Source organism: Fragaria vesca, linkage group LG5 (genome assembly GCF_000184155.1).
Source record: "Fragaria vesca subsp. vesca linkage group LG5, FraVesHawaii_1.0, whole genome shotgun sequence".
Taxonomy (NCBI): Eukaryota; Viridiplantae; Streptophyta; class Magnoliopsida; order Rosales; family Rosaceae; genus Fragaria; species Fragaria vesca.
Window position 1 is genome coordinate 24,274,683 of NC_020495.1, and position 6,403 is coordinate 24,281,085.

Here is a 6,403-nt window from a genome sequence, read left to right on the forward strand (position 1 = left end):
GGTCAAACCCAAGTGTGCTATGCAGTTGTATTGTGACAACAAGGCAGCTATTGATATCTCACAAAATCCTGTACAACATGATCGTACCAAGCATGTGGAGGTTGATCGTCACTTTATAAAGGAGAAGCTAGATGCAAAGATCATTAGCTTTCCTTTTGTCCCTATAGAGGAGCAACTTGCAGATATACTCACAAAAGGAGTTTCTAAGAAGGCCTTTTATGACTCACTTGGCAAGTTGGGCATGGTTGATGTATATGCGCCAACTTGAGGGGGAGTGTTAGCGTGAGTCATGGAGTTAGTTTAGGAATGTAAATTAATTTGTTATTACTTTCCTATTCTGTATGTGTAGTACATAGTACGTAGGGTTTGTACAACTTGTATCTCTATATATAGCCTCCACTGTGAGATAAATAAGATATCAGAAAATTCATTCTCCAAACCTTGTTATATTTGACTGTTTTGATGATTTGCAATGTATTCTGAGGGTGTTCCGCCCCATGTTGAGTTTTACCCTCAACAAATTAGAAATCAAGTTTCTAGGACCATGACATCCTGCATTCTTGTCCAACGTACTCAGACAAGGATGAAGACATTGGTATGAAAAAAATGTTCTTTGAGGAGGAGGAAGACAGATGAGGATGATTTTAATGTAGTGCCTACATTAAATAACAGATTGAAAACAATTATTGTAACTTGATTATGTCAAGAGTTAGAGGAAAAACATGAAGGATTCGAGCTAATATGTTTGTATGGATTTAATGTAAACTTTCATATCCTCTAGAACTTCTACTCCACTTGTAGTTTTCGGTTTACCTAAATATTTTTTTTTAAGCTAAGAAGCTGTATGTAAATATGGTATAATAACATGGAAGACTGTTCATATAGCTTTGCCTTTGTGGTGTCAACTCATACTGTATGGTATTGAAAAGTTCATTTTCTTTAAGGTCACGAAAAACTTAATGTAATTTTTGTGTGAAAGTAAATGTAATATTTGTTATTTTGAGGACCCATTTTACAATTTTAGGATAAAGTTGATGCATGTCAAGCATTAACACATTGTAGAATTTTCCCTTTAAGAAATGCCCCCAATGTATTTCTAAATTATTGAGATTGTTTTTTATTTAACTAGCTCGTGTGTGTGAGAGAGAGAGACTTAGAATCATGAGCAAAGAATAATACAAGAAGAATGTTATGTTATAACATTGATAACTCATAGTAGTCTATCTTAACAAAACATCTCGTCTCGCATGCAACACTAGCTATCTTCTATTAATTTGACTTGAGACGTTTAGCATACAATTAATTGTGGTACACTACAACCAAATACTTCTTTGATGAAGGCTTATACAGAGGCTTCTACTAACATAAACCTTAGGGTGTTGTTAAATGTACTTAGCAAATTGCTAAGGAGACCCAACATTCAGTTTTTATTAATTATTTTTCAAGACTACCCTCGTATATCAGCACACCCAGCACTCTAACTGTGCGCCCAGCACCCATCACTCTTCTCATAGAACACAAGCTCAAAAGTCAAACCCAAGTTCACAACTCATTTGCTTCTGATGCTCCAAGCTTGTGTGGCTTGCAAAGCTAATCAAAGGGGTCCCAAGCCATATATCCAGTGCCTTCATCAACATTTTACCAAGTTTACTTCTCAAATTGTGAAAGAGAGCATGAATAAAAAATGTCAGCAATAAATCAATCAAACTCTCATTCTTCAACATCTTCAATCTCATTTGTAATTCTTTCTTCAACATGATTTGGTGTTCCCTCTTCCAACGTCATCTGCAGAAACCTCTTTAACCTCATTCATTTGCAGGTCCCTCTCCTATATCGTTCGATTCATTCCCAAGGTCCTTCTTCCATTTCATTGCATGGTCCATTTCCTGTCAATATCAATCTCATGTCCCTCTTTATCCAAATCTAAACAGCCTTTGGCCATTTATCAAATTGGGTATGAGAGGTACACACTACAGAGCCGGAGCAGAAGAACAGACTTGCTGGGTGTGTATATTAGGGGTATTTCTGGAAAGTAGAGGATAATTTATAAATGCTGGGTCTATTAAGTAATTTACTGGGTACATTTAACAGCACCCTGAAACAATTAGTCATGAACCAAACACAAATTATAATATGTTACTTTTACTAACTGAACGCAATTAACATCGATCAACACACAATTATTTAATTTTCTCTCATTATTATTATTATTATTTTTTTAGGCATGTAATTTTTTCTAATGCAAAACGAATAACATTGACCAGAAAAATTGAGTAGGAAAACAGAAAGGGAAAAAAAAATTAAATTAAAAACTGAAAGGTAAAACTGAAATAAAGAAAAAATGGAGGGGCAGAACACAATAAAACAAAAAACTGATGGAGTGCCACATCTTTTTATCTTTCTTCTCCGAATTGAAGGTAAGAAAAAAGCCCAACCCTTTTTTTTTCACAGCAGCTTTGTGTCATTAGGAAGAAGAAGATGAACAGATGGCAGGGGCAGCGGAAGACAGCACAAAAGGGACAAACTTGAAATAACAACGCAAACGAAGGGGCAAGAGGGTCAGGGAACTCTTCATTAACAGTAAACCCCCCCTATCCGCTTTATATATAGAGATATATGTGTACATCCTTGTGAACTAACCATACAAAAGAAGCAAAATTTTCAAAAATCTTGTGAAATAGGCTGGGATCGGAATGGTGAAATACGGGTATGGTTAAAAAATCACATATTTTCGGTAACATTTAGTCCCCGATAGCAGCAATCAAACCTATTTACACTTATGCTTCCCTATGGGGAGCCCTATCGTCGGGATGTAAACGTTCCCAAATTTTTACTTGGGTGGTTACATCTCATATGTGTGAGATTTTTGTGTGTGGAAGAATCAACAAAACTAGGTCATGTAAGAGGGTTTTCGTGTGGCAAGTGACGTTGAATTAAGGTTGACCACGTGGATCGAGACCCAAATGATACCGAATACATTTGAATTTTCTATCCTAACCATATTTCACTATGTCGATCAGATCAGACAGTTGAATATTCTTTTTGTGAAATTTAGCCATTGGAACCACAACGTGTCTGGTGCCTACTAATATGACATAACTTGTTTAGTAGGTTATATGTTAGTGTACAACTTTGTGAACCAACTATAGAGAGGAGGCAAAATTTTCAAAAATCTCGTGAAATAAGATGTGATCGGAATGGTGAAATACGTCTATGGTTGAAAAATCATGTATTTCGGGTAACGTTTGGGTCTTGATAAAAGCGGTCAACCCTATTTACGCTTAATCTTCCCTAAGGGAGCCCTATCAACGGGAGGTAAACGTCTCCAAATTTTTACATGTGTGGCTACGTCTCATCTATGTGAGAGTTTAACGTGTGGAGGAGAGATAAGTGACGATAGATTAGGGTTGACCGCTTCGATTGAGCCCCAAACGTTGCCGAGTCGAGTTGAATTTTATACCATAGCCATGTTTTACTATAATGATCATATCGGACGGTGGAATTTTCATTTTGTGAATTTTAATTATTGGAATCACAACGTACATACTAATGGGGTATAACTTGTTTAATAGGTTATATGCAAGTGTACAACTTTATGAACCAACTATAAAGAGGAAGCAAAATTTTCAAAAATGTAGTGAAATAAGATGTGATCAAAATAGTGAAATACGGTTATGGTTAAAAAATCACGTATTTCGGATAACGTATGGATCCCGATAAAGTGGTCGACTTTTTTTACGGTTAATCTTTCCTGTGAGGAGCCATATCTTCGGGAGCACCCATAAATTAACGTCACTTATCACATGAATACTATAACGCCCCGTATCTAACCTTATCTATTTACGTGATGTTTCTACGAGTTACTGAGGAATTTAACCGTACTCAGTAACTTAGAATTTAACCGTACTCGGTAACTTAGTAAGTTAGCGCTTGAGTTTATTTTTGAGTTTTTCTCGAAATGTCAAATTCTTATTATAAGGCCCCGATGTCGTTGTGCGCGTCAACACGAGTTCACCAATATCTTCGGATTATATGTCTGAGTAACGAGCTATTTTTTACTAATTTTTGAAATTTTAGATTTTCATTTATAATTTTTAGTTTTACCATTTATCTGGACCTTTATGTTTTTTTTTTGCTGGGCGGTTTATTTTTTAGATAAAAGGGTTGAAACCCCTGATCCTTCTCATTCGGAATCGAGAGAGGGAGAGACTGAGGAGGAGGAGGAGAGCGACGCCGCTCCGGTCCCCGTCAAGGCGCGCCTCCGTGGCCGTGGCTGACGATCGAATAGAGCCCCCGGCCAAATCCAAACCCTAGAAGGTAATTTCTCTTTTCCCTCTTCGTTTTCCATCCCCCTTGATCCCTTCTCATTCGGAATCGAGAGAGGGAGAGACTGAGGAGGAGGAGAGCGACGCCGCTCCGGTCCCCGTCCAGGCGCGCCTCCGCGGCCGTCGCTGACGATCGAATAGAGCCCCCGGCCAAATCCAAACCCTAGAAGGTAATTTCTCTTTTCCCTCTTCGTTTTCCATCCCCCTTGAGCTTCGATTTTCAGAAATAGAGCCCTAATCCGAATTTCCTTTTTGGGTCCGAGGTTTGGTTTACGGCAAGGGCTTGCGTTCCTTGAAGGAGGCTTGGTGGCAGCTGTTACTGTTTCGGAGGGAGGCAGTGACTTTGGGTGATTGGTCGAGTGTCTTTAATCTTGAGTTTGTTTTCAGCGACTCTCCAATTTGGTTTTAGCTCTAGATTCACGTTTTGAATAGATTGGAGGTAAGGGTTATGAATTGAACTGCTGTGTTGTTGTTATGTTGTGGTTGGTTGGTGTTTGATTTAGCGCTTTGGTTGTTTGTCGAGAACTAGGCATGTTGCCGGAATCTGGCAGAATATTCCGGCAAGGGATTCCGGCGATGGCAGTTTTTTCGGCAAGGATGAGAGAGGCGGGGAGAGACAGAGAGCGAAGGTCATCCAGCCAAGAAATGTAGTGCTCCCTCTTACTGTGTCTTTTCTCATCTGGGTATTGCTTGCTTTTTGGGCTTCGTGGTTAGTAGCGGATGCATGTTGGTTTTTCAGGTGAGGCTTACTCTTGGGGACCTGAACATGAAACTGAAGGCCGATTTTGAAGGTCAGGTAATGAGGTCCTCTGCTCACTCCATAATTGATACTAAGGCTGGATTCGGTAAACTTGATTCTCTTGGTTTTCAATTGGTATATGTTGGTTCTAAGCTTGCACCTTTTGTTAGGTTGATCCCCTTTTTTTCTGCATTTTTTACCCTGAGTAGCCAAATAGAGTTTTTTTTTTAATTGTCTGGATGTGATTACAATTTTGGCGATAGCGTGAGAATCTTAATTGATGATGTATGTGAAATTTGATCTTATTGTGGAATAAATTTAATAGCAGACAATTTTCTGGGACATAATTAAGGAGAATATCTCAATTTGGAAAAGCAATATTGTTGCAGACAAATTATGGTGTACACTTATCCCAAATATATATGTTGTAGGACTTGGTATATATGTTCCTGATATCATATCCACATAAAATCACAGATTCTATTGAATTTCAATTTCCTTGTTCCTTTCCAATCATGAAAATTTACTCTGAATCATTTAAGCTAAAATGGGCAGGTAAATGAAATAGGTAATGTGAACTTTGATCCACAGACAAAAAATCCCATCTTATGCTCTCTTTACTTTTTCTCATATTGATTTGATTTTTCATGGTGATTTCAGGTCGCAAAAGACCTTTTAGAGCAAATTGAAGTTGTAGAATAATTGCACAGGTTCATTTCATTTTACATTTTAATCACTCTTTGGGATGGACTATGTACAAGATATTGACTAAGTTTAAGTTTTTGTCCAGAAAATGCTTTTAGTCGGTAATCTTTTAACAAGACACATATATGGGTGAATTAATTTGCTTTGTGAAAATCTCAGAAAATATGTCGTCGTTGTGATTGGTAAATTCATCTTTATGTCAAAAACAAGAGATAGTGTTTTGAAAACCAGTGCTTTGATGTGCTCTAATGTCTCAGTATTTCTTATCCTTTTCTTTTGGTTCTATCCATATTTTTTTTTCATTTTCGGTGTAGAGCCGATGGGATATCTTTGAATGAAAATCTATGGAGGATTTGTTAACATGTGCCTGGTCGAGTTTGGTTGATTTTGGGCGGGATCCAATTTGTTAGTTTCTCAGGTATGTTCTTGATGTTGTTATGCTTGACTTTATTGGCTTTTGCGTTTGCATTTGAATTTTTATCGTGTTTTCATTTGAATTTTTTTGTGCGTTGGCATGAAATTTGGTGTTTGAATGCAAAGAGTGCTATATAAAGTTTCCCCAAGATGGATTCGTGGGACTATAGATTTGGGATGTTCCCAATCCTCTGGTCAGATCGAATAGATAAGTTGAGTG